The sequence below is a fragment of the Stegostoma tigrinum genome, chromosome 5, assembly GCF_030684315.1.
Source record: "Stegostoma tigrinum isolate sSteTig4 chromosome 5, sSteTig4.hap1, whole genome shotgun sequence".
NCBI classification, from domain to species: domain Eukaryota; kingdom Metazoa; phylum Chordata; class Chondrichthyes; order Orectolobiformes; family Stegostomatidae; genus Stegostoma; species Stegostoma tigrinum.
The window spans coordinates 20,195,495-20,223,308 of NC_081358.1; the positions used below are offsets into that span (position 1 = coordinate 20,195,495).

At 38.3% G+C, this 27,814-nt stretch overlaps 1 long non-coding RNA gene across 3 annotated transcripts in view; it reads left to right on the forward strand.

The window, feature by feature from the left end:
- LOC125451786 (uncharacterized) overlaps positions 1-27,814 on the forward strand; it is a 91,255-nt gene that overhangs the window by 18,383 nt on the left and 45,058 nt on the right. The window contains exons 2-3 of one of the 3 annotated variants that reach the window (XR_009445730.1): positions 22,620-22,743; positions 23,719-23,788. The exons of 1 other annotated variant lie outside the window; for it this stretch is intronic. This is a non-coding gene — a long non-coding RNA (uncharacterized LOC125451786). The remainder of the gene's footprint in view (positions 1-22,619; positions 22,744-23,718; positions 23,789-27,814) is intronic. One more of the 3 variants, XR_007247394.2, reaches the window with a different exon arrangement.

Below are 27,814 nucleotides of genomic sequence, written 5' to 3' on the forward strand. Positions count from 1 at the left end.
GTATTTGATTATATTTGGGAAGTGGGTATTAACTGGGGATTCACCTGTGCTCATGGACAGAAACTCTGCAAGTGGAAAGCTTGTAAGCATATGAATACTGGATTCCAACTCCATCTTTCATCACCTAGCTATCTGCTGCAACACATGTAACATTTAGCATGAGTTGTCCAATGGGCTTCATTAATGGGCTATTTATCACAAGCATTATGACAAATAATATAGAATAGAAAGGAAAACCTTGTACTTACATCATTTTAAAGTCACAATCTCAGAACAGCTTAAAGCACTTTGCAACCATCAATTGTGAAAACAATGTGGAGAATTATTTCATATTCTTTGTTTTCTACACATTAAAATTCATATTATAATGGCTTCAAATTATTCTCAGAGTTTTTACACCTTTAAAATTCAGAGTTTCTTGTTAGTTTACAACTATCAAGATATTTAGCGTTCATAGCTGGAGTTATTTCTAATTCTATCCCACTTTAAACTTATTTTCCTATGGATTTTGTTACCTTTGCGATTCCTACATTTTCATGTTACAGCAGGTATGCTTTTCATTTCAATTTCTGCAAGTTTCTCTTAACTTGAATATCAAAGATTTGCAAAAGTATATTTTTCTCACAGGCTATTTAATGAAAACTTATGTGTGAAGCTGTGTCTTTTTGCTTGATCCATTAAGATGACACAAAAAAACAAATTTCCAGATGACTCCTTGTTTTAAAGAGACACAACCAATAAAATAATTTATCACAAATTTGAATTTAAGGGGAGCAAAATAACTCAATTGACTATCAGACACACAATTCCCTGTAGTGACCACTAGTTAAGAAGGCCTCAAACAGGGTTCCCGAGCAGTTCATTTTTGCAGTGTTTGAAGGTTTCAATTTAAAAAGAAGCTGATACTTGAGTTCCAGTTGAATTTCAGCTGTTAGACTGGATGGTGTGGAGAAATGCTGACAATCTCTACCTAATTTTCAAATTCTTAAGCAACCATGGAACAAAGTCTGCTTTATTTTTTCTGAACTATTCCATGAATTGAATCTCACCACTCCTTCCCGGTTTCTGGTGAAGGGTCTAGGCCACACTTTGTTAACTCCTTCCCAATTCACTGATACAATTTTCAAACAAAAGAGTGAAAAGGGGTGACTTTCTTAAATTTAATTGAAGCTTAAGCTTTTTTAAAACTCTTCTTAGTATTTAGCAAGGTACTGGTTGGGATGTTAAATGCTGGGGTAATTTTGAGTACTTAGCCATAAATGCTTCTTCTTGCTTTTGGAATCTATTACAGACATGACAAAGTTTACTCTAAATTGTTGCCCATCATAGGTCTTAGTTGAGATAATAGGTTGTGGAGCTGGATGAACACAGCAGGCCAAGCAGCATCTTAGGAGCAGGAAAACTGACGTTTCGGGCCTAGACCCTGGTCTTAGTTGTGTGACTTCTCTCTAAATTATTGAAAACTCTCAACGTTTCTGATTATTTAATTACAATTTTCACTCATCTTAAAACATATGGAGGCATAGGAGCAAAATAGTAATTGCAGGCAAAACTCAGCAGATCCAGAAGCATCCATGTGAAGAAAGCAAAGTTAATGTTTCAAGTCTGGTGGTTCGTCATCAGGACAAAGAAATGGTCTGTTCTGATTCAAATAGCATTAGCATCTTCTTATCTTCTTTTAGTCTAAAATAAAATATATCTTACTCCTACTAATATTAAACATCATAAACATAAATAAGATAAAGGGCACAAGGAATTGGATACAAAACCTTATTAGTGACAGGTCGGTAAAGATTAGGATCTGGATCAATTGAAGAATGTTTCACAAAGTTATATTCTGATAAGGGCTGAGTACATAAAGGCCTTAAGAAATGCTGGACTACTTTCAGATTGCTCCACTTCTTCCAGGAACTCTGCACGAAGTCATAGGAATTTTAGGTTATAGAGAAATTCAGCTGGAACAAAACATGGTGAAAGATGTGGTCAAATAAAATACTATGTGTCATTTGAGGTATCTGTAGGGTGGGAGGTTTCTACATTTTAAGTTATGATCCATGCCCAATATGCGCTAGATACATCAAATATTTCACATGTGTAGTTTACTTCAATTTTTGGTTCATTCCTCTGTTGCTAAAGCACTGGTTCTACAGAAGTTTGGTTAGTTTGAATTTAAATTACTCATTACAGCTTGGCTGCCAGGATTTAGGAGAATGTGGACGTTGTATTAAATACTGGATAATTTTTAACAGACTATGAGGACATTTCTGCTGGATCTGGTGCCTATTTTGGGTTTTTATTTCCCTGTGAACAGACTGCAGGCATCATTAAATCAGTCTTTCCTTGAAAGTTTCTAACCTAAACAAAACATTCGGGAACTCATGTATATCGACGTATCTCTAATCATAGACTTAATGGTTTTAGTACAACACTATTGGCAATTCCTTAAAAGAGATTAGAACGGAGGACCTAATTTAAATAACACATCGTATTGTTAAAAGCATCCAGCATGCTCCTGATTATAAAATGAATCTTTTACTGTTTACATCGGGTAGATTGGCAAATATTCATTTCAATGCATTTTCCAAGATCTGCAAATAAAATTAATCATACTATCAATGCAAAATCACAAAAATCAGACGTCTATAGCAATAATTGGAAATAGGTATAGTTTTGCACGATATAGATAGCAAATATATTGCAAATTATCCACACTATACCTGAGTGAAATAATTATTTGAGAAGTATAAACATTTTGTTACCATAGTAATTTAGCTGCAATTCATGAAAAAAAATTGTGTGACATAAAAAAGCAACCAATATATAAGGAAGAATAGGAACATTTTCTCAGCTTATTTCCCTTCCGTCTGCTCCTGTTTCTATAACTCCTGGGGACTTCCAGATAAGGCTTGCAAGTTTACCAAGGATAGTGTTCAGAATGACAGTTCAAGTGACAAATGGAAGCAAATTGATTGGTAGCAACATCTTCTTGCACTGAGTTTAAGGAACACTGTTGATGATTCCTTGTAGTCTTCCTGGATCTTATATACCTCTAATTTCACTCCCATCTCTTCTGCTGCTACATTTGTTAATCCACATCAGCACTAACAATTCCTGTTAGCTGCAGGTAAGTTGCCACTTGCTGATGGAATTCTGGACTGGGACAGTATAAATGTCTCAACACAGATGTTGGGTCAATGTCATAACAAGATCGAGACAGCAGGCCAAAGTCCAATACCAACCCAATATGTCAAATGTAAAATCAGGACAACTCTGTCCTAATCATCAATGCTCTTTTGTAAGAAAACATCTCTGCAAAACATAGTTTATTTTAAGACAAACTACTCAGCAAGAAACTGACAGGATTGGCATGCCTGTCTGGTATACCCGTCAGTGAATGGACAATGAAACTGAGTGGGCTGTGTAATGGGCAGCCAATCCAATCCTGAAAGTTCCTCACTGAGTGGATTAAGTTACAATTACGTCGAAAGACTTATCTTCATGTCAGGGCACATCTTTTACTTCTCACCCTGAGCTCTGAAAGTGTGGCAAAACATTAGCTTATAGAGTTTCTAATCATTAACATCGAGTTTACATAGGAAAGAGAGTACTGACTTCATCAATCAACATTAACTATCCTCAATGGACACATAAATTTCTGCCTGAAGTGGGCAATCAGCAACGCTATAACTGGAGTAACTATTCATCTGGCCACAATTAGAGGAGTACAATGCACCTCCTACTCTCTCATTTTACTCCTGGCGCAAAGATAGGTGAAAGCAGGTACCTCTGGAGAAACCTGGTAAAAAAGAAGTGCAAAAATACATACATTTGTGAGAACTGAAACACTTATCTCTTTTTAAGTTCTTCATTCTGACAGTAGGTTCCTTTACCTTTTCCAGAAGGTTTGTCCTGTAAGAAAACAATGTGACATTTTCCTTCCCACAATAGATTCGTTTATGTTTGTCAGGAGCCACAAATCTCTGTGCTTTTCGTGGAAGAATAGCTTGTGTGCAGGCAAACACCGAATGTAAGTTAAGAGAAATGATCACTAACAATCTTACCAGCACATGGATTACCACCAAAGATGTGCTGTTGAATTAGACACACTTAACCAGACATAAAATGGTATTCTAAAAAAAATGAAAAATATCTGCACAGTTATCATCAATCATTTTAGCCTCACATCCTTAAAACAATATAAGGTAATCTAAGATAAAAAGATAATGACATTTTTTGTGGTTCTTTATAGCTTCCCATCAGATATATACATCCGTCAATAACATCCCATAGAAAATCTAAAAGTAAAAAAGTTATCTTTACCGTGTGTATTGAGAGCCAGTCATGGAGTCAGAGAGAGATACAGCACAGAAACAGACCCTTCGGTCCAACAAGCCCATGCCGCTCAGATATCCTAGATAAATCCAGTCTCATTTGCCAGCATTTGGCCCTAATCCCTCTAAACCCTTCCTATTCATATACACATCCAGATAACTTTTAAATGCTGTCATTGTGCCAGCCTCTAACACTTCCTCTGACAGCTTGCTCCACATGCGCACTACCGTCTGCATGAAAAAGTCACCCCTGAGGTCCCCTTTAACTCTTTCCCCTCTCCCCTTCAACCTATGCCCCCTATGTTTGGGCTCCCCTATGTTGGCTATTCCCTCTAATCATGACTCTCATGATTTTATAAACCTCTATAAGGTCAACCCTCAGCCTCCAGCTCTCCAGGCAAAATAGCCCCAGCCTATTTAACCTCTCCCGATAACTAAAACCCTCCAACCCTGCCAGTATCTTTTTAAATCGTTTCTGAACCCTTTCTAGTTTCATACCATCCTTCCTACAGGAGGGAGACCAGAATTGCACACAATCCTCTAAAAGTGGCCTAAACAAAGCCCTGTACAGCCACAACATGACTTCCCAACTTCTATACTCAGTGCAGTGACCTGTAAAGGCAAATATGCTAAACACCTTCTTCACTATCCTATCTGGGATTGAGAAAGTTTTAAAAATCCATAAAAGACAATAAGAAAATAATAATGAGGGGAAAATAATCTTTGAGGTTAATCTCACAAGTAATGCCAAGATGCAAGGCAAGACCTTCTTTAAAAATATAAGGAGTAAGAGAGAACCCAAAGTAAACATAGTCCTCTGAGAGAATGTGGCTGGGGAAGTAATAATGGGGAATAAGAAAATAACAAATAAATTGTATAAATACTTTGCATCAGCCTGCACAATAGCAGATACTAATATCATCACAAAATTTTCAAATGGAGGGTGAATTATTACACATAATAACTTTCACTAGAGAAAAGAACATGCTAGGGATAATAATTGAACTAAAGATTGATAAGTGCGCTGGACCTGATGGGATGCCTTCAAGGATACTAAAGAAAGTAGTTTCAGAGATAGTGCATGCACTGAAAGTGATCTTCAGGAAGCCATAGATTCTGGAAAGTCCCATAGGATTGGAAAATTGCCATAGTAACATGTTTATCTAAAAAGAGAAACCCACAAGCAAACAAACAAAACACTAGTAACTGTAGGCCAGTTAGCTTAAGGAAACAAATGTTAAAGTCTATTATAAAGGATGTAATTATGGACCATTTAGAACTACATCATGTGATCAAACAGAGTCAGCATGACTTTATGAAAGGGAAATCATTTACTGAAATACTTTAAGGAGATAACAAGCAGGATAGACTATCTCCCTACCTCCCCACCCATACTCTCCTCTCCACCTATCTTCTCCTCTATCCATCTTCGGTCTGCCTCCCCCTCTCTCCCTATTTATTTCAGAATCCTCTCCCCATCCCCCTTTTCTGATGAAGGGTCTAGGCCCGAAACGTCAGCTTTTGTGCTCCTAAGATGCTGCTTGGCCTACTGTGTTCATCCAGCTCCACACTTTGTTATCGCGGATAGAGTAAGCAGTGGATTTTCAGAGGGCATCACACATTAGGTTAATTAATAAAATAAAAGCTCATGGTTTTGGAGGTAAGGTATTAGAATGGATAAAGGATTGGCTAACTAATATAAGATAGGGTTGAGGGTAGGAGGACATTTTTAGCCTGTAACTAGTAATGTGCCACAGAGAACTACTGGGGTCACAATTATTAATGACTTGGATGTACTATACTCAAGCTTGCAGATGAGACAAAAACAGCTGGGAAGGCACATGGTGGGGATAACACAAGGAGTCTGAAGAGGGATATAGACATGTTAAATGGATGGGCAAAAGCTTGGCAGGTGGGATATAATGTGCAGACACATGAGGTTTCGCACTTGGCAGGAACAATAGAGGAGGTGAATATTAATCAAATTGAGAAAGACTGCAGAAAACTACAGAACAGAGGGAATTGGGAATCCTCATCCTTGAATCTCAAAAAAAAACGAGCATCCAAGCTCAGTGGATAATAGGGAAGGCAAATAGAATGGGGTATAAAAATTAGTGAGGCTTTTCCAGAACTTTACTCGGCCCTAGTCAGATCACAGTTAGAATACTGTAAACAGTTTTGGGACCTTTATCTAAGCTATACTGCATTGCAGGGACGCCCAGAGAATATTCACTAGGTTGATCCCAGATATGGAGGGACTGTCTTATGTGAAGGCAAATGGGCTCTAGTTACTGATAAACTTTTATGAACCATTGGCATGTAAAATTATTGTTTAAAACTCTGACCCGCTTACCACTTACATGGGCGCGCGCGCGCATACACAACACACACACACACACACACACACACACACACACACACACACACACACACACACACACACACACACACCCTTCAAATATGTCAAAGAGATAGCAAGGCCCCAGCTTTTATCTTGTTTGATCATCAGTTTAAGGTGCTGGGCTCAGAAGTAATTTGATTGGTTACACTACTCAGCTTTAAGAAAAACACACTTAATTTTATTATACACTTAAAATACAAACAAAGGAAAAATAATTGGTACAACTTTACCTCCATTAACAGAATAGTAAATTACTTAAATACTCACCAGCAACTGTTACAATATGGAAAATCATTCCATGAACACAACCTTGGCAAAGGTAAATTCAGTAAAATGGATTGTCTCACATGCAATGTTTTTCTGGTCCAGGAGGAAAGAACATCAAGAGAAAATTCTGACAGGAAGAATTCAAGCATTTTGCTATAGAAGGAAGAGATGTTTGCTGGTTCAAAACTCCAGCAACCACTAAACTAAAATCCTGATTCTTTGGCACTCTGGCTCCACTCATTCGTGCTGCTTTTATTGTTCCAACTTTTAAAAAAATGCAACGCGTTATTAGCTGTTTACTTTATTGGTTTGGGAGAGACCCTTGTCACCTCCATCTCACCCTCTCTCCACAATAAGTTTTAGGACAAAGCACACCTCTTAAAGCTTTGGTATTGTCACAACACATTTGAGGGGGGAGAGACAAAAACAGCTGTTATAGGCAAAGGGAAACTAGGAAAGCAGTTCAGAGATCCCTGTGTGCAGGATCTGCTCAATAAAGATCTTGTGCTGATCAGAATGCTGCTTCATGTTCTCCCTGCTCTGGATGTTTTCACTGATTTGCTGGAGGTGCAGGGTAACTGGTTCAGATTTACAAAATGAATTCTGAGCCATAACTTACAGCAGTAGATGAAGGAAAAACAAAACGGTTTTCTTCAAACTTAAAGTGGGTTTTGCTCCACAAAACAGACACATCTGGTGAAGATCTCATGACTTCTCTCTGTCTTGGTCACCTCCTCAAGCTGCTCAGCTACCTGATGAATCACATTTTTGTTGGCAGGCAGAAAGTCTTTCTCATTGATAACAGGTTGATAGTCCACAGGTAATCAGTTACTCTTTGCCAGCTGAATCTCTATTGGTACACGCTCTTGACTTAACTCCATTTGCACCTTCTCCTATTATTGTTTGAACCAACAGCTGTATATACAGTGCTTAGAATGAGTGTCTTTTTTAAAAAAAAAGCTGCAGTAACCTTTCAGCAATCCTTGGCTTTACTATAGTCCTGTTTCCATTTTGGTCTTGTAGTGATTGGAACAATGGCCAAGTGGATCCATTGACTTTGAGATCCTTGATTAGGACTGTGGCCCTGATTGGCCCAGGTTAACAGCCCCAATCAAAGATCTCACAGTTCAATGGATCCACCTGGTCTCTTTCCAATCACTACAGTCTATAATTGAAAACATAGAGAAAGAAAAAGGCAGGACCTTTACAGATAGTTGATGACTATTACCAACCCACTCAAGCTGAGAGATTTCTCTACTCTCCAGCATTTGCTTTAAACTGGTTATATCTATTCTATGTTTATTCTCACATTATGCCATAAAGACCAAAAGCTGATGTAACATTCTATTGTGTTTTTTTTCAGTCCTTCCAAGTTCTTAGACAAATAGAACACCATATCAATAGCATCAACAAGAGCCAGAGTTTGTGTAGCTAATGTGCTCTTTGCTGATTTTATTTTCTTTGCCTCCCATGCCAAGGAGCAACTTTTTGATTTTCTCCCACATTTGGCATATCGGCCAACACTGGAAAACTTATCAGCAGGGTTTGCAGGCAGACTTCACTAAAAATTATTAAAGTTACATTTTGGGATCACCAAAGTGGATATATTCTATTTTTTTTTGAAGTTTTATTCAGTCTGAAGATGTTCTCCACCTTTGCATTTTTCATGGCCTGACTAAATTCCAGAATAATGAACCTTTCATCTCGTCTAGTCTGCCCATCTGACCAGTTGAGCTGCCTGTGATATTTGTCATATGTTCCATCTCATCCTTGATATCAGCTTCATCTTTCTGTTCAGATCTGGTACTTCTAATTGCAATTGGATTGACATTTTCATGTAAAACCCCTGATGTAGAATTACATTTGACTCACCCTGATTAATTTCCAAATCCACACATTTGGAAACTCTAGCAGCATCACTATAAGTTTGCAATTCTTTCCGAGTTCAATTAATAATCTCTCCTTGAAAGTCATTGGTGTCACCACATTCACCCACCTGCGCAAAAAAAATGATCATTATATGCATGATAAAGATGGCTGAGAATTTTCTATTGTAATGTCAATAGAATATTGTTGGGTCCGCTTACTGATCTGAACACTTTAACACTGATAGGACTACCTTTACTCTAAAATACCACACCCAAGAAGCTTCTTTTAACCGATAAATGTACTTAAGTAATTTTCACAGTTTTCGCCTTCCATTCCTGGTGTTCCCTTTGAAGCTTGTGAGAATAGTTTCCTCTCGAACAGGTTAGCCTGAAGGCACGCCACTTTGATATCTTTTATATTCCTCAAGGACTTTTGATATGTGTAGAACCACACTCCAAGGAACGCCTGTTAAAATGGCTCAACAGATTCTCAAAATTACCTTGCTGACATTAAGAGGAACCACCTTAATTTCTTTAACAAAAACATTCCTCAGCTCCTCTAGCTGCCAATTTAGCCTTGCCCTTGTCGACCCGATCTGGTGGATCTTAGCTGTATCTTCCCATGTAACAAAGCAGTTTGACCTCTACCTTCAACTTCCAAATATACTCAGAATTCTTTCCAGTTCTGTAACTTCTAGTTTAGCCTTTCTCTACACTCAAACATCCATGTTAGATCTAGACACAAACACTTCTCTATCATGGGAATTTCTATGTTATCAACCATCTCAGAAGTTTCTCCATTATCTATGGTCGTCTTGTTCAACTATGATCGCACTTTGTATGTTGAGACCTGTCTGGACTTGTCCTATCAAAACATCTGCTGCATGTGGCCTTTTTGTTTTGAAGGAATGCCCTGAATCAGCTTGGAACTGCATTTTCCAATTCTCTAATATTTCTACTCTTATTCATGGCCCTGGCTACTTGTCCCTCACCTTGAACATTTGGCCAGTTTTTATATTTTCCTTTGGACTTACCTGCATGTTCAATAGCTTCAAATCCATGGCCACTCAATCATTATGTTCCTAAGCTACAGAAATACTTAAAAATGGGGTTGCTTTTTTTAAATACTTCATTCATAGATCGCATTGCAATGTGATCTTTTCTATCTGTTCTCATTCTGATGTGATCAATTTGTTAATTTTGTGCCTACCCATATCTACCCAAACAGACAAATTGGGGCCTTCACGCACTAAAACATGGCAGTGTAACATTAGCCTAGTCACTACGTCAGAACAAATCAATTGTTGAATATTTTATGCCAACATGTAGGTTGCAAACCTCCAAAAATGGAAGAATTCATAAGCTATGATCATCAGCGTAATGTGAATGGTTCAGTAAATTCATGTGCATTTTGACCAGGTATTTTCATAGCATCAGGAGCAAGCACAATATCCAGGAATAGATCAGACCGCACTATCCTATCCCATTCCATATAGCACAGTTAATCCACAAAGTCTCAGAATTGTTACCGTGCAGAGGAGGCCATGCATACCATTGTATTTGCACTGGCTCTCTGACTGAGTATTACGTCTTCGTGCCATTCTCTCGCTTTCTCCCCATAACTGTAAATATTGTTTCTACTTAAATGACCAATTAGTCTCTTCTTGAATGCATCAATTGAACCTGTTTCCAATACAATTCCAGATAGAGCATTCCATCCTCCAACCAGTCACAGTGTGAAAATGTTTTTCTCACATCACTATTGCTTCCTTTGCAAATTAGCTTATATATGTGCCCTCTCATTCTTGATTCTTTTATGAGACTAACTTATCTGCTCTGCCTAGACCCTTCATGGTTCTCAAAACTTATGTTCAACCTTTTCTCCAAGGAAAACTGCCCCAAATTCTCTGACCTATGCTTCATAACTGAAGTTTCACATCAAAGAATCCACTCTTGGAAACATCTTTTGCATTCTCTCCAATGTGTTCATAACCTTCTTACTAGACAGTATATAATTCTTCAACTGTATTCTAACTAATGTGTTCTTCAGGTTCAGCACAACCTCCTTGCTCCTGCTTCTATATCTCCTTTAATCAAGAGGGGATAGTCATTGCTTTCTTGACTGCTCTATCTGTCCTGTCAGTTTTAGTGACCTATGCACATATACACCCAGGCCTGTCTGCTCCAGCATACCATTTAGGGAAGCACCTTTAATTTTATACCATATCTCCATGTTCCTTTTATCAATTGTATCACCTCTCACTTCTCTGCATTGAATTTCATCTGCCACCTACCTACCCATTCCACCAACTTGTAAATGTCTTTTGTAGTTTTACAGCGCCCTCTTCGTGGTCTACAGTGCTTCCAAATTTGTTTAAGATGCAAACTCGGAAATCGTCTTCTCTATGACCAAGATTATTACTGTATATCAGGAAAAGCAAGGGTCCCGAAACTCATCCCCTCTACTCCAATCACCTTCTCCTCTTCTGCCTTTTGGATGTCTATGTACACCACATCAACAGCATTACTCTCACTTACTCTCTCTGTTTTTGTTTAAGAAATCTAAGCTTACTCGCCATAATTAACTTACATTTGGCCATATGACTAATAATTCTATTCCAAATAATTGCTTCAAGAATTATCCCCGCCACTGAAGTTAAACTGACTGGTTTGAAATTGCTGGGCCCATCCTGGATCGAGAATGCTAAATTTACAATGACCCCTGGCACGATCCCTGGGTCGAGAGAATATTGAAGGATTATTGTCAGTGTCTCTGCAATTTCTATTCTTACATCTTTCGAAATCCTTTGATGCACCTCACACAGTGCTGATAACCTATTAACTTTAAATATCTGCAGCCTTATCTCGTACATCCTCCTTATCAATTCTAATTTTTTCCACCTCTGTTACGAGGGCCTGAATAGCATCTGCTTCCTTTCTGAAAACAAATGCAGTCATTTAACATCTTGGCCATGCCTACTCCTTCCATATATAAATCCCTTTTTATGGTCCTTAATCAGCCCCACTCTCTTCTACCACTCTTTTTCTGTTTATGTAGAGTCAGAGACTTTGCTGATTTTTAATATTTATATTTTATTCTTTGAACAATTTTGTTTTGGAGCTGTGAACTGGGAACTCTGAGCTAAAGATCAACATTGGGCCATGGATAGCAGCTTGTATTAAAAGGAAAACAGATCAAACAAGTTCTGTTTATTCATGAGGTCAGGCCTGGAAGTTAATTCCAAGTTGCTTCCTGATGAAAAGATTCTGCAGACATTTTGTCACTGAGGAGGGGTATTATGTTTAAATGTATGGCAGACATTGACTATTAATGAGATCAGTATCTGGGAACAAGTACCAGCAAGCCTGGAACAGACTTATGCTCAAGCAGTTGGCAGATATTGAATGGTAACTTGAATCTCGTGGAAGAGATGGTTAATCTGTTAGGGGTTGTCAGAATTTGAATTGGCTCTTGGATTGTGCTTTCCAGTGAGAAAGAGTCTGGCTGTTGATGATGACATGAAAATTTGAAGCTCCCTGCCCAACCTCCCATAAGCAGCTCCTAAAAGTTGAGCAAATTGAAAACTAAGTTATAATTATTACTGCCTTTATCTGTGCAAACTATGTAGTTGACTCTTAACTTCAGAAAATCAACCAAGAAGCCATCTATGCCTGAGGAACAATGCATTGTGAACCATTTAAGTAATCTGGCCAGTTATTTTCTTTTATTTACTTGTTTAGCTGTCTGTCTTGTGTGTGAATGGTGTTGAAAACAAATGTTTTTGGAGTTGAAGTATAGACCAATTAGATTACTTTGTTGTTTTGTTTTACTGTGCCAAAGCTATTATGTCAGCAATAAATTGCTAAATCTATTGTTTAAAATACAAACCAGTGCCCGGAATTAACAATTCTTACCTGCTGGGTTGAGTTATTTAAAAGTCTGGTTAGGAACAATTGCAGTCAATTTTGAGGGTCTTTAAAGGTTTTAATTTTACGGTGCTGTGAATGCAGAGTTGGAAAGCCTGATTTGGTTCAGTTATCTGTTTCCATGTCATAACACTGTCTATGGAAGAATTTGGGATTCTTCTTTATGTTAACTGCTAGTTTTTTCTCATATTCCCTCTTTGCGACTCTTGTTTGTGTCTTCACTTCACTTCTGAACCTTTTGTATTCAGCTTGGTTTTGCAATTATATTTTCTAACTCCCATTTGTCCCTTTAACCAACACTTCTACCATTTTCTTTTCCTTTCCTATCTTTTTTGCACACTTTGTAATAGGGAATAATTAACATCTAGTCCTGCCCTATCCTTAAGCTGTATCTCTGTTACAGCTACAACAATTTAATTCTACAATCTATGGAAAAAAGCCATGAAATATTTATTGAATCAAGAACGATACCTCAAACGCAGTGTTAAGGCAGTCGTTCATACATTATTGTGCAAATAAACACAGTAACATCTCTCAAGGAAAACTAATTTCTTACATCACACAACAAAGTGAGGAGGAAAGGGATAATCTTAATATCTGAGAATCATACTGGGAGAAGAGATTAAAGTAATAGGAAAATCCTCTTTTCCTGTATCTATGTGGACTTCAGGAAGGCTTTTGACAAGGTTCTGCATGGTAGACTGGTTCGCAAGGTTCGATCACACAGAATAGAATGAGAACTAATGATTTGGATACAGAACTGGCTTGACAGTCGAAGACAGGAGATAGTGGTGGAGGGTTGCTTTTCAGACTGGAGGTCTGTGACCATCACAGTGCCTCAAGAATTGGTGCTAGGAGTACTGCTTTTCCTCAATTATATAAATGATTTGGATGTGAATATGGGACGTATGTTCAGTAAGTTTGCAGATGACACCAAAATTGGAGTTGTACTGGACAGCAACAAAGGTTAAGTCAGAGTCCTTCTGGATGGTTTGATGGGCCAAGGTGTGGCAGATGGAGTTTAATTTAGACAAATACAAGATGCTGCATTTTGGTTGGGCAAACCAGGGCAGGATTTATACACTTAATGGTAAGGTCTTGGGGGCTGTTGCTGAACAAAGAGACCTTGGAGTGTAGTTTCATAGTTCCATGAAAGTGGAATCATGGGTAGACAGGATAGTGAAGAAGGCGTTTGGTACACTTGCCTTTATTGGTCAATTTATTGGGTACAGGAGTTGGGAGATCATGTTATGGCTGTACAAGAGATTAGTTCAGCCACTTTTGGAATATTGTATTCAGTTCTGGCCTCCCTGCTATTGAAAAGATATTGTGAAACTTGAAACGGTTCAGAACAGATTTACAAGGATGCTGCCAGGGTTGGAGTGTTTGAGTTTTAGGGAGAGACTGAATAGGCTGGGACTATATTCCCTGAAGCTATTTTCCCTAATCAAAATATTATCCCTAAGTATTTAGGACAAGGATCATCCAAACAAAACAATGCAAATTTTGACTTTCCTCATTTTCCCGGAAGCATTGGAGGCTGAAGGGTGACCTAATGGATATTTATGAAATCATGAGGGGCATGGATAGGGGCATGGATAGTTGAGCTCTTTTCCCTAGGGTAGGGATGTCTAAAACTAGACGACACGGGTTTAAGGGGAAAAAGGAAAGATTTAAAAGGGACCTGAGAGGTAACTTTCACACACAGAGGGTGGTGCATGTGTGGAACAAGCTGCAAGAGAAAGTGGTGGAGGCTGGTACAATTGTGACATTTAAAAGTTATCTGAATGGATATATGAACAGGAAGGGGTGAGAGGGATATAAACCAAATGCCAGCAAATGGGACTAGATTAATTTAGGATATCTGGTCAGCAAAGACGAGGTGCTCCAAAGGATCTGTTTCTGTGTTGTACATTTCTATGACAACCAAAACTCAGGTCACTGTGTCACTTCATGGCCCTTCCCCTTGGCTAAAATCAAAATATTATCCCTAAGTATTTAGGACAGGGATCATCCAAACAAAGCGATGCAAATTTTGACTTTCCTCATAACAGAGAGCTGGGAGGTGACTTCTGGAGCAAACCTACCTCACCAGTTGCTCATAATGAGCTGGAAGCTAGTCTAAAATACTGGATTTGTCCATCCTGCTCTATCTTAATGATCAGATCACAAGAGAGCTGATCACTATCTGCACACCAAATGAGGATTCCTCCCAAAATTTATCACTTTCTAAATTCTCTCACCTGCTCCCTTTAATGGAACACTTGGCATTCAGAGGAAATGATTTAATTTGTCCCTTCTGCTCACAGATTGAAAACCTTCAACACAATTTATGGTAAACTACCAGGACAATCTGTGAGCAATGTAAGAACCATGTCCTTACAGATAACTGGAAAACAAAGCATCCCCAGTGAAGAGGTTAACCTTCTGCTCAAACATACATAAAATACTTCCAAGAATCAATCCCTTGTCTTTTTCTAAAAGTGTAAAGTGGCTGATAGCCATTTCCAAAACCATTTTGTAGCTCCCTCAATTCTTATAATGGAATTTGAAATCACAATTCACCGTCATCAATTTTACCTATCTCACAAAATCGAAGTCTGTTCGCTGTCTATTCACTGGCAACTATCTAACTCACCCTTGATAAACTGTCACCCGAGTTGTGTATTTTGATCTACAGCCAGCGCTCAAGGAATGAACCTGAAACAGATATAAACTCATCCATCTGTTGTCAATTGAATCAGAAATAGCACTTGAGAAGGACAAGATTAAATATCGCGAGCAGAGGACAAATCAAGAAGAAGGCTATAGCACACTCTGCAGCAATTGGTACAGAACAGAATGCCACATCGATTAGGAAAGCAGCTGATCTAAACTATTACCTCATTAAAATCAGCAAAGAGCTTGCTTTTTATAACCTCATTTACATACTTCCCCACAGGAAACATTACAATGTCTTATCATAGTTCTACACTCAGATGTCAGCCAGGCAGAAGACAGACATTGTTCAATCTCAGCCAAGATCCAAATATTGATAGGAAGCATCTGATGAAGGGTCTAGGCCCGAAACGTCAGCTTTTGTGCTCCTAAGATGCTGGTTTATGAAAGTGCCAGGACCAAAGAACAGTCCTGCGAAGACTTTGTGGCTCTGGTCCCAAGGCTAGCACCTGTCCAACTAAAACTCTATCATAATTTAAGGAGATGAGCATACTGCAAGTCACCTGCAAATCCATTGCAACCCTCTGACAGAGGCTAGATTTCTTACAACAACAAGTAGACTGAAGGAAGACAAATGCAATTTAACATAGCATGAGGCTTTCCTCCATCTTTGAGCAAAACAAATCTGCATTCAGCTAAACTTGCATAATTCAAACATAGATCAAATTCCCTGTACTGGACTTTACCTCATCTAAATATTCCCATCCACTCTACTGTGAGTGAATCCAAGTCAAAAGAATCATAGAAAGCCTAAAACTTGCTTTGTTCTGTGACTTTGGCTATCAGAAACAGGGAAAGAATAGAATTAATTATCCTCATATTCATCAGTATGTGGTTATTTGCAATAAAATATTGGTTCAATGTAACATAATGAATGCACCTTGGCTGACACAAATTCCATTCCTCCTGGTGGAGAACCACTGCTAATGGTGCACACTACTGGACACGTGATGATAACCACTGTCACTTTCCCCTCTACCATTCAACACTCCTGATCATCAGCCTGGAAGACGCTAAATTATATGGCTTTTCGGTGTATTCATTCGGAAAAAAGCATCCCACACCCTTACAGAACTCAGATTAGTTGTATTACTACTTGCTGTTAGCTAATGAGTCATCTCATTAATACAGTGCAGCATCTCCCACGTATCAAACATATAGATGAACCATCAGTGGGACATATGTCAGTCAAAAACCAAAATGATTGTACACAACATGGAAATCAGAAAGTAGCAAGCTGCTTTCAGCATATTCCTAGAAATACATAACCTGTCAACTAGGAATTACAAACCTCCAATCCCCACCATACCAGAGCTCCACAAACAGTAATGTCCAAAGACATTCCTTATTCAGTTATGCCTTGGGGACTGTCATTAAAACACGTTGACCACTCACATTACATGCTGTACCCAAAGTGCACAAAACATAGCAACTGCCCGGGTACCTCTATCAATAGCATGTACTAAACTTAACAGTGACTTTATAAAGCAAATTTATTGCCCATTCAGGGAAATATAAGGTGATACAAGAATTTCAGACATAGGTATTAACATATATAATAGAAATATCACACAGCATGATTAATTAATCAAAAGCAAAATATTGCAGACTTTGGAACCACAAATTAGAAGCTGAAATACAGGAATGAACAGATGACAGAGCACCTCTGGTGGTAAAACCAGAATTAATGTTTCAGATTTATGACCTTTCATCAGAACTGGAAAATGTTAGTGATGAAATGCTTTTAAACAAGTTCAGAACCAAGAATAAGGGAGCAGAGGAAGAAAAGGATAGCTGGGAAAAGATATTGGAACTTATGCTACAGTTCTTATCATACATTGTGTTATACAGCAATCAATAATCCTTACCTTAAGCTAAATGCATCACATTTACACATTTTTTGAAAATAGTTATTGATAATGGATGAAAAGATCATTAAACTGCAACAAGAGTCTTATTATTAGCACCTTTAATATAATGCATGTTGACTACTGAACATGAAAACCTGTCACTTTTGAAGGGAGATGAAATTATCTGTTAAAATTTGGGGCATTGCAATGTCATTGTATTTTATAACTAGGGGCACTGAGTAATTATTGTGCTGCACATCTTTTTTTCCTTGCATTTGCAAAATTTTTGTGTCTTATCTCGTGAAACATCCTATCATGTAAAATTTGCAAGGTTTACAAAGAACATTGCTCTTTTAATAATGGGCTCATTATGTTCATTTGGCCATTCTCAGCCTTGAGATATTGAAACACAAGCATAGATTTTTTGTTCAACTATGCAAGGAATTGAGGACTATTTTGATACAAAACACTCCAAGACTGCAACTGCAAAAGCAACATATTAACTGCATTTCGTAACAGAGGATATTTTGCTTTCATGAGATAATATGTCAAGGTCTAGATTCTTAAAAAAAAAGCTAGGTTGAAAGTACTGCCAAACAGGGTAACACTGTCCTTCTGAGAGAATTATTTAAATTCTCATTTTTAAAAAATCACAACAAAACCAAGCACCATGTCACACTCCAATTCTATCAATATATTCTAATAATTAGATACCAATGCGAATCATTTCAATTACTAGTTGAAATCCTTTGAAGAGAAAAGATTTTGCCTATTTTTTTTCCATCACTGGAAAAGAACACCTAAAATTGATTTTACAGACAGCACTAATTGTGAAGAATTCTTCTTTCACTGCAAATCTGAAAGAATTCAACCATTTTGTTCACATTTATAATTAAGAGAATTTTGCTACATAACTTAGTTCTTAAATATTTAACTCATAACCTTCTAGGTTCTGAAGTTTGAATAATTCAGGCCTACATTGAGTTTTTTTAAAATTCTACTTCTGAAAAAAATGATCTGACTTTTAAATTATATATTTCAAAGCAAATTCTCCTGAACACAAACTTCTTCCAAATTGTATGGAATTGCATTATTTTTCCAATTTTGCCTCGCTGTTAATCTCATGCTTGGAAGGTTTGCCAGTCAAAAGTATCCCAAGTGGTAAATATAATTGAGAATACTATGTTGCAAAGTATTACAGCAATAAGTACTGTGTCTTCCGAGCCAAACTTTCAATTTAAATAAATTTCACCACTCGAAATTAAAAGGAAGAGCACTTTTGTGAATTGTTTTTCATTCATTCTCCTGATATAGGTACAGTTAGCAAGTTGAGTTTTTATTGCGAAATCTAAGTTGCCCTGGTGGAGATAAGCCACTTTCTTGAACAAATTTCGTCCATTGTGGTGAAAAATATTTCCACAGAACTCTTAGGTAATGAACTCCAGGATTTTGACTCAGTGATGATGAAGAATCATTGGGGAAACGAAGCGTAGACTGGGTGACCGCTTCACAGAACATTTATATTCTGCTCGCAAAAAAGACCCTGAGCTTTTGGATCGGAAATTGGCTTGCTGAAAGAAGACAGAGGGTGGTAGTTGATGGGAAATGTTCATCCTGGAGACCAGTTACCAGTGGTGTACCGCAAGGGTCGGTGTTGGGTCCACTGCTGTTTGTCATTTTTATAAACGACCTGGATGAGGGCATAGAAGGATGGGTTAGTAAATTTGCAGATGACGCTAAGGTCGGTGGAGTTGTGGATAGTGACGAAAGATGCTGTAGGTTACAGAGAGACATAGATAAGCTGCAGAGCTGGGCTGAGAGGTGACAAATGGAGTTTAACGCAGACAAGTGTGAGGTGATGCACTTTGGTAGGAGTAACCAGAAGGCAAAGTACAGGGCTAATGGTAAGATTCTTAGCAGTGTAGATGAGCAGAGAGATCTCGGTGTCCATGTACACAGATCCTTGAAAGTTGCCACCCAGGTTGACAGGGCTGTTAAGAAGGCATACAGTGTTTTAGCTTTTATTAATAGAGGGATCAAGTTCCGGAACCAAGACATTATGGTGAAGCTGTACAAAACTCTGGTGCGGCCGCACTTGGAGTATTGTGTACAGTTCTGGTCACCGCATTATAAGACGGATGTGGAAGCTTTGGAAAGGGTGCAGAGGAGATTTACTAGGATGTTGCCTGGTATGGAGGGAAGGTCTTACGAGGAAAGGCTGAGGGACTTGAGGCTGTTTTCATTGGAGAGCAGAAGGTTGAGAGGTGACTTAATTGAAACATATAAAATAATCAGAGAGTTAGGTAGGGTGGATAGGGAGAGACTTTTTCCTAGGATGGTGACAGCGAGCACGAGGGGGCATAGCTTTAAATTGAGGGATGAAAGATATAGGACAGATGTCAGAGGTAGTTTCTTTACTCAGAGAGTAGTAAGGGAATGGAATGCTTTGCCTGCAATGGTAGTAGATTCGCCAACTTTAGGTACATTTAAGTCGTCATTGGATAAGCATATGGACGTACATGGAATAGTGTAGGCTAGATGGGCTTGAGATCGGTATGACAGGTCGGCACAACATCGAGGGCTCAAGGGCCGGTACTGTGCTGTAATGTTCTATGTTCTATGTTCTATGTACTGTTGCCTGCCACATTAACACACTACCCTGTTCCCTGGCCAACATCTCTATCTCTGGCCTGCTGCAGTGTTCCAGCGAAGCTCAAAACAAGCTGGAAGAACAATAGCTCATTTTCCACTTTGGGACCCTGCAGCCCTCCAGACTCAGGATCGAGTTCAATAATTTTAGGGCCTAAACTCCCCCATGTTCTAGCCCCCTACCCCACACACCAGGCCTTTTTATCACATATAGAGCTTTTATTGATCTGCAGCATAACCTCACGGCTCTTAAACTCAATTCCCCTGCCAATGAAAGCCAACACTCCAAACACCTTCTTTACAACCCTATCAACTTGGGTAGCAACTTTGAGGGATATATGGATGTGGACCTCAAGATCTGTCTTTTCCTCCACACTGCCAAGAATCCTACCATTAACCCTGTATTCTACATTCAAATTCAACTTTCCAAAATGAATCACTTCACACTTTTCTGGGTTCAATTCCATCTGCCACTTCTTTGCCCAGTTCTTTCGGTTTTTAGAGCACATAGGGTTGGGAGTAACATGTGGGATGAATTGAGAACTGCTCACAGACAGGAAACAGAGATTAGGAATAAATTGGTCTTTTCTCAGTTGGCAGGCAGTGTCACCTGGAATATTGTGCATAGTGTGAAAAAATGTGCTTGGTCAAATGGGTGTACATTGAGTGTTCAATAGGCTCACTTGTGACTTGTTAGGTTTTTCATCTGATGAGAAATTGGGTTGACTGGGCTTGCATCACTGCAGCTTGATAAAGACAAGAAGGGATTTCATTGAAATATATGGAATGCTGACTGGTTCAGCAGATTATATGCAGAGATGTTTCCTCCTGGCTGTGGGAGGGGGTCTATATCAGGCAGTCATGGTCTTAAAATATGGGGTAGACCATTTAGGACCGAGATGAGAAGACATTACTTCACCGAGTAGGTGATGAACCTATGGAATTCTCTCCAAATAATGTAGTGGAAGCCATAATGTATTTAAGAATGAAATAAATGAGCTACTAGACACTAAAGGCATCAAGGGTCTGTGCAGAAAGTGGGAGTATGTTGTTGGAGTGGAAGATGACCCATGATCATATAGAATGGCAAAGCAGACTCGATGGGACAAATGGCCTCTTGTTGCTCCTATTTTCTGTGTTTTCTAAATTGAATAAGACGTGAATTGGAGCAGAACTTGAAGGTGATGGTAATCCCATGCATCTGATCTTCTCACCTTTCTTAGAAACTGTGACCTTGAAATTGTCCAAATGTTTAAAAATCTGTTAAATTATATTCACAATATTTGATGCAGCCCAGTACATAGGAAGGTAATTGTTTTGAGGGGATACCCACTAAAAATTATGTCCCTAGTTTTGCTGCAATTAGTCATTTAATAATGGTACCTGGTCAAGACCCATGCAAGTCTTCAGAATTGAATAACATTGTAGACAATGCCCCATTATCGTAAAATCTGTTCATATTTGCATTTAAACAAAGGCACTTTTAAACAGCAATACATCAGTAAAACTTTGAACATTATTGATGAGCTGTGTGATCAATTGTTAAATATTATCGAAATGTTGAGAAAGGTTGAATTTTCTTCGAGTTTGCTTCATACCTGGTTGCAATTACACTGGGGCTGTAATATTAAAACATTATGAGGCTCTCTCATGCCACTGTTATTAAAACTAATACGCTGCAAATTGTACTGTTATGTTAACACTGATTTGCAGATTTTTGCTTAAGTTTGCACCAATTCAATACAAAATCTGCTATGAATTGATCATTACACAACTTAGTATCACTATAACCTCTTTTGAAATGTTAAGTAAAGCAAAGGTGAATTGAAAATAGAAAAATTTCCTGTAGTCCATCTGTATTACACTTGCAAGCAAATGTCCCTTATCCAGTTGATGTTTCATATTGTTCTTAGATTTACCCCTTAGAAATGAAGGATTTGTGAGAAAAGCTGGTGAAATTTGCATTAAATAAAGTGTAGGATAAAGAGCAGGCCTAATGGAGTCCACGCAACCACTACTGATAAAAATTGAAAGAAGTGCGGACACTGTAAATCAGAAACAAAAACAGAAGTTGCTGGAAAAGCTCAGCAGGTCTGGCAGCATTAGTGAAGAAAAAGTTAGAGTTAACGTTTCACTGGACCCGAAATGTTAACTCTGATTTTTTCTCCACAGATGCAGGCAAACCAGCTGATCTCAACCACTGTTGATGTTGTAACAACCCATCTAGTTCACGAATGTCCTTTAGGGAAGGACTTGCTTGGCGTCAACAACCTAAACTCTACCTGACAACCATTTCACGTATGATACTTTCGCAGATTCTGCTTCCACAACTGGGCTCTTCAAACATCAGCAAAAGTGTACCATTTGAAGCTACCCACTCCCAATGGATTCTATTTGCTCTCTGCCCATCATAGTATCATTGAATCATCAGGATAGAAGAGACCCTTTTGCCGATCAAGAGCTGACAAAAACGACTCTAAATTGACACTTTCTAGCAATTGACACATAGCCTTGAATGTTATGGCATTTCAAGAGCTCATTCAAATATTTTTTAAACGTTGTGAGGTCCCACCCCCACATCAATCCTAATACTCCTACTTCTTCTTAGCAGTCACTCAGGGTCAAGGATGACACCCTTCCACTCTGCATTATAGTCCTGAGGTTACTAAATGTTCCAGTACTCGATCTGCAAGCCCTGCCACAGGTGGGAAGGTGGTGTTTGAAGTGGATAGGTGAGATGTTTAGATTTCTACGATCTATCTGCTTTTTGCGTGTGGCCTCCATTTAAGCTTGGTGGAGATGGTTGAAATGGTTGGTACATTCATAGATGTTTCTTCTTCAGTTTGGGTAGTTTTGGATTAGAAATTCTGTTATGGGCCAGACCAAACACCCTCTAAAATATATTAAGAAGATAGAGTAGATCATAACTTTTTCTTATTTCAAAGGTAAGCTGAAGGCATCACTTTCCAAATACAATTCGATTGGCCATACTACTCGACTGAAAGAAATGCACACTTTAATTTACACTACAGTTAAAATACAGACAAAATGAAAAGAAAAGAATTAGCTTAACATTAACTCTATTGAAAGGCTTAACAGAGTAATATATGTATTAACAATTACTAATCAACTCTTCCAATATAACAACATCCCATTGACACACTCTAGGCAAAGGCAAATTCAGTAAAACAGATCGTCTCGTATACAATTCTGGTGTCAGGAAGAGAACTCCAGTTTGTAGTTGTAACAGAGACAGAAATAAGATTTTCTATATCCAGCTTCAATACCTAGAAACTGCGAAGCTAAAATTAAAAATTTTGGTGCTGTGGGAACTTGACTACACCACCCCCACCCCGATTCATGCTGCCTCTATTGTTCCAACTTTCAAATAAAGACCAAGGCCTCACAAACTGTTTATTTTATTGGTTTTGAGCAGATTGCTTGTAACTTATATCTCAATCTTTCTTCATGAAAAAAATGGATAAAATACATCTCTTAAAACCACAGTATTGTCGTGATTCCCATACTCAATGTGAATATTGATGAGAAATGAATTAAAACTGATGATGTATGCCATAACTCTGGTAGTAAAATGATCAAGTGTGCTTATTTTCCAGCATTGTCTATCCATGGCCAAATTTGAAGTTTTGACTACCTCCATTGATCACAGTCAATTAATTACTAGACAATTGCTCATTCTCTCACAGAGCCAGGCCAACTCAGGATCACCTGTTTGATTACAAAGAGCCAATCTCAGCTATGTCAACTGTTGCAAGTGTAAGTATTGATTAGAAGGTTTGTACTAATGAAGCATGTGAGCAGCATTTATAATCTGTAACCCATTAAAACATGTTTTTGTCAGTTTTTTTAAAATAGCTGATATTATTTTTCAGATGACATGATCTGAACTGTGAACAGCATTTGCACATAGGACATGCATAAATCTCAAAAGTACTATTGTAATATTAACACATAAATAATTGACATGACATTCTTTTGTCTGCTGTTTTATTAGATGCTTGAACCCACATATCATAAGTAGGTTAATTGCATAAAAATAGGGGAGAGATGTCCACCACATTTCATCTGCGAATGCACCAACAGAAATTTTTAGTCAAATTGCAGTTATGTGATTTCTAACAGTATGTGTTAATCAACTTTACAGAATGTTTATGAATTTATTCAATTTTGAAAAGAAAACGCTAAATAATTGGCTGCAAAAGTATTGTAAAATGGATATAAGAATGGTAATAAACCATAAAACTCTCTGTGCTCACTCTAATAAGTCTATAAGAGGCAGAAGTAGGCCACTCGGCCCATCAAGTCTGCTCCACCATTCAGTGAGATCATGGCTGATCCGTCAATCCATAATCTAAGTTTTCAGTCTCTTCCCCCCCGCCATAACCTTTGATTCCCTTAATGTTTAAAAATCTGTCTATTACAGTCTTGAATGCACTTAATGTCTCAGCCTCAACAGCCCTTTATGGGAAAGAATTCTATTGATTTACTGCCGTCTGAGAGAAGAAATTCCTCCTCAACTCTTTCTTAAACGTGTGATCCCTTATTCTGAGACTATGCCCTCTGGCCCTAGACTTTTCCGCAACAGGAAACAACTTTTTTGCATCTACCCAGTAAAGCTCCACGAATAATTCTGTGTTACAAGAATGTCACCTCTCACTCTTTTATTTTCCAACACGTATAGGCCTAGTTTACTCAGGATTTCCTCATAAGAGAGTCTCTTCATACCTGGTATCAACCGAGTGAATCTTCTCTGGACTGCCTCCAGTGGCAGTACATCTTTTCCTTAGATTCGGTGCCCAACACTGTTCACAGTATTCCAGTTTAATATGATACACATTTCCATAGCCTGCTATTACTTAATACAGAATATGGAAAAAGGTAATATATGTGATAAAGGAAATTATTGTCAATGCTTTTGAAGCTAGTATCATTGATTTAAGTTGGTGTGCTGTATCAATTGCTAAATAATGGAGGAATTTGGAGTAATAACTTCTGTTACTTCAATTTTATAAGTGCTTGCTGTTTTCTAAAGTTGTTTCAAATTGTAAATGTCTACAAGGAGTATTTTGGCAGCTGCTAAAGAAATTTTAATGATTTCAAGTCTTCCATAAAACCAGTTACCCCCAGACCTGAGTGCGTTCGTAGCTATTTCCCTTAAAATAGGTTTCACCTAGGAGAATGAGCAGAATAAAGACAACACAGGAGAAGTTGCATACAGAAGGAGAAGGGACATAAGCAGAAGTTCAGATCCCCCAAAGGAATGTAATTTACTGCTGCCAGGTACATGAAGCTTTGAAGCAAGGAGGGCATTTAATTAGCTAGGGTCCGAACATACGCTGACTCAGGCACATCTTTCACCACTGCTAGAATTAGAGCTCAGGACAGGAAAGCCCACGGTTGATATTCCTGCTCAGTTACTAATCTAGCAAAAGCATAACACAGAAACATTTTTGCTGGCTGGATTCGCTCATAAGATTATTGAGTAGATTAGGTATCAAGATTCACAGTAGCTTGTGCATGCTACACAGCTTCACTCTGATGAGCAGCCGCTGCTCTCTGGTTGGCCTTTCTTGAAGGATTAATGTGAATATGGTTTCAGTAGCCACAACATTGATACCTCACTTGTCAGCTGTCCTTCACCTTACCTTCCTTCCATCTCAAAATGTCGACAGACTGCTGGGCCACAATGCAAAACTGAAAGTTAACATAAACATGTTCCAAATTAAATTCATAAATGAAATGCTTCTACATTGCATCCTAAGGTCAGCTAATTATGTTTGCGCACTTCTACAGTGCCTGCTTTCTAAATGTCATTGTGGGATGTGGTGCTTGTTACCCCATTGGTTGCAGTATGAGTGGTGGAAAGCTGCGGATCTGCATTATTATGTGTCCTTCAGAAGATGGTGAGGAGCTGGCTTCTTGAACCACCGGATCCATGTGGTCTAGGTACACTCGTAATGATGCTCATTAGGAGTCCTAGGATTTTAACCCAGCGAAGGTAAGGAAATGGCAATACAGTTTCAAGTGAGAATGGTTAGTGGCTTGTGGTGACTTACTTGGAAGGGTGGTGTTCCCATACATCTGCTGCCCCTAACTTTCTAGGAGATAGAGTTGTGGTTTTGAAAGGTGCCATTGACGACCCACCTTCCCTTTAAGAAGTGCAGTATTATTCTAACATTTTGGCCTAGCTTCAACTGGTGCCAACCACACACAACATAAGTCTCTTGCTCAAGCATCCACCCAATCAACAGCAGGACTCACACTGACTGAAGGCTGAAATCATTGAATTGAGCAGGTAGCACACTGCCTGAATTGCAATCAATGAGCAATGTTTGACATGCATTGTGTACCACTCACACATTTTCAGAAGTTATTGAATTTTGCCCCAAGTGTGTTCAAGCAGGTCAAAGCATAAAACTATAAAGTTTATACATGCTATTGTCAAAGGGTTATTAACTTGCAATGTTGAAAGTGGTAGATAATTAAGCTGTAAACGAAGCTAGAATAGTAACCTTTGTAGTTTGAACAATTTCATAAATAAGCCTTTGTTTAAAGTAGATAAGATACTACTTTTTAAACAGTTCTGAGCCTGAAGTAATTTTTAATGCTGAAAAATATTTTAAAATTGTAAAAATTTTTAAAAGACACATTCGGTTTAGTTTTTAGGCACAGCTCTTGTAAAGGACTGTAACGTTAATGTTGACCACTTTCAAATAGCAGGGGTTGAGAAAATTGTATGCAAAGGAGCTCTCAATGAGTAATTGTGTCAGTATGTTTACCTGATCAGTAAGAATACTGTATAATTAATGAATGACAAAGACACATGTGATCTCCACAAGAAGCATAAAGATTTTAATCAGTTGCCTGACATTGCATACACAATAGTTTAAAATAAATAACAAAAGTCATTATATCTTTAATATATGCTTTAACAAAACTTTTATTCCTATCTTACAAAGTGATGACACTAACATTCAAGTCTGGTGTCTTTCCTTACTAAATCACTCACAGTGACAGTCCGTCAGCAGGCCGTCTTCAGCTGTATTGGCTCATGAATCTCAACGAGTGTCAATACACCAAGCCACATTTTTACAAACACTAAACATCTTGATTAATCATTACAGATGCTCTCATGGCAATGAATTTTCCTTCCCCTTCAACCCCAAACTTTAGGAATCCAAAGCTAGCGTGATTGTGTCATGAATACAACAAGGCAAAATGGGCTGATTTCCAGCAGTTTGAAACTGGCAGATATAAGGACAGTTCGGACAGTAAATCTACAGCTGAGAAAAATACAACTGGTAGTGGCAAAACAGTCTGTTGTTACACATTCACATTTATAGGTGAGGACTCATGTTATCTTAGTTTATCCATCTAAAGGAAGACTAGAATGCAATCCCACCCATTGGAGCATTCCATTCCTTTATAAATGACCCAACTACCAAGTTGTCATACATTGTCAGTTCATTGGGGTAAATCTGACTCTGTGAAAATGTAAAATGCAGCACAGTGAATGGTAACCTTCTTCACAATCTCATTATTTTTATGTCAACTGAAATAGATGTCGTATTGTCTATTACTCATTTTACACTAGCATCCAAATAGAACAGTGTGGATTTTCACTCATCTTCAACCTCATGGAGATTTAATTCCAGTGTCCACTGATCAACCATCCTACATTGTATTCTAGATCATTTATATGTACCATAAACAGCAAAGTTCCACCATTGATCGCTGCAGAACTCCACCAGTTATGGGCTTCCAGTCACAAAAATACTCTTC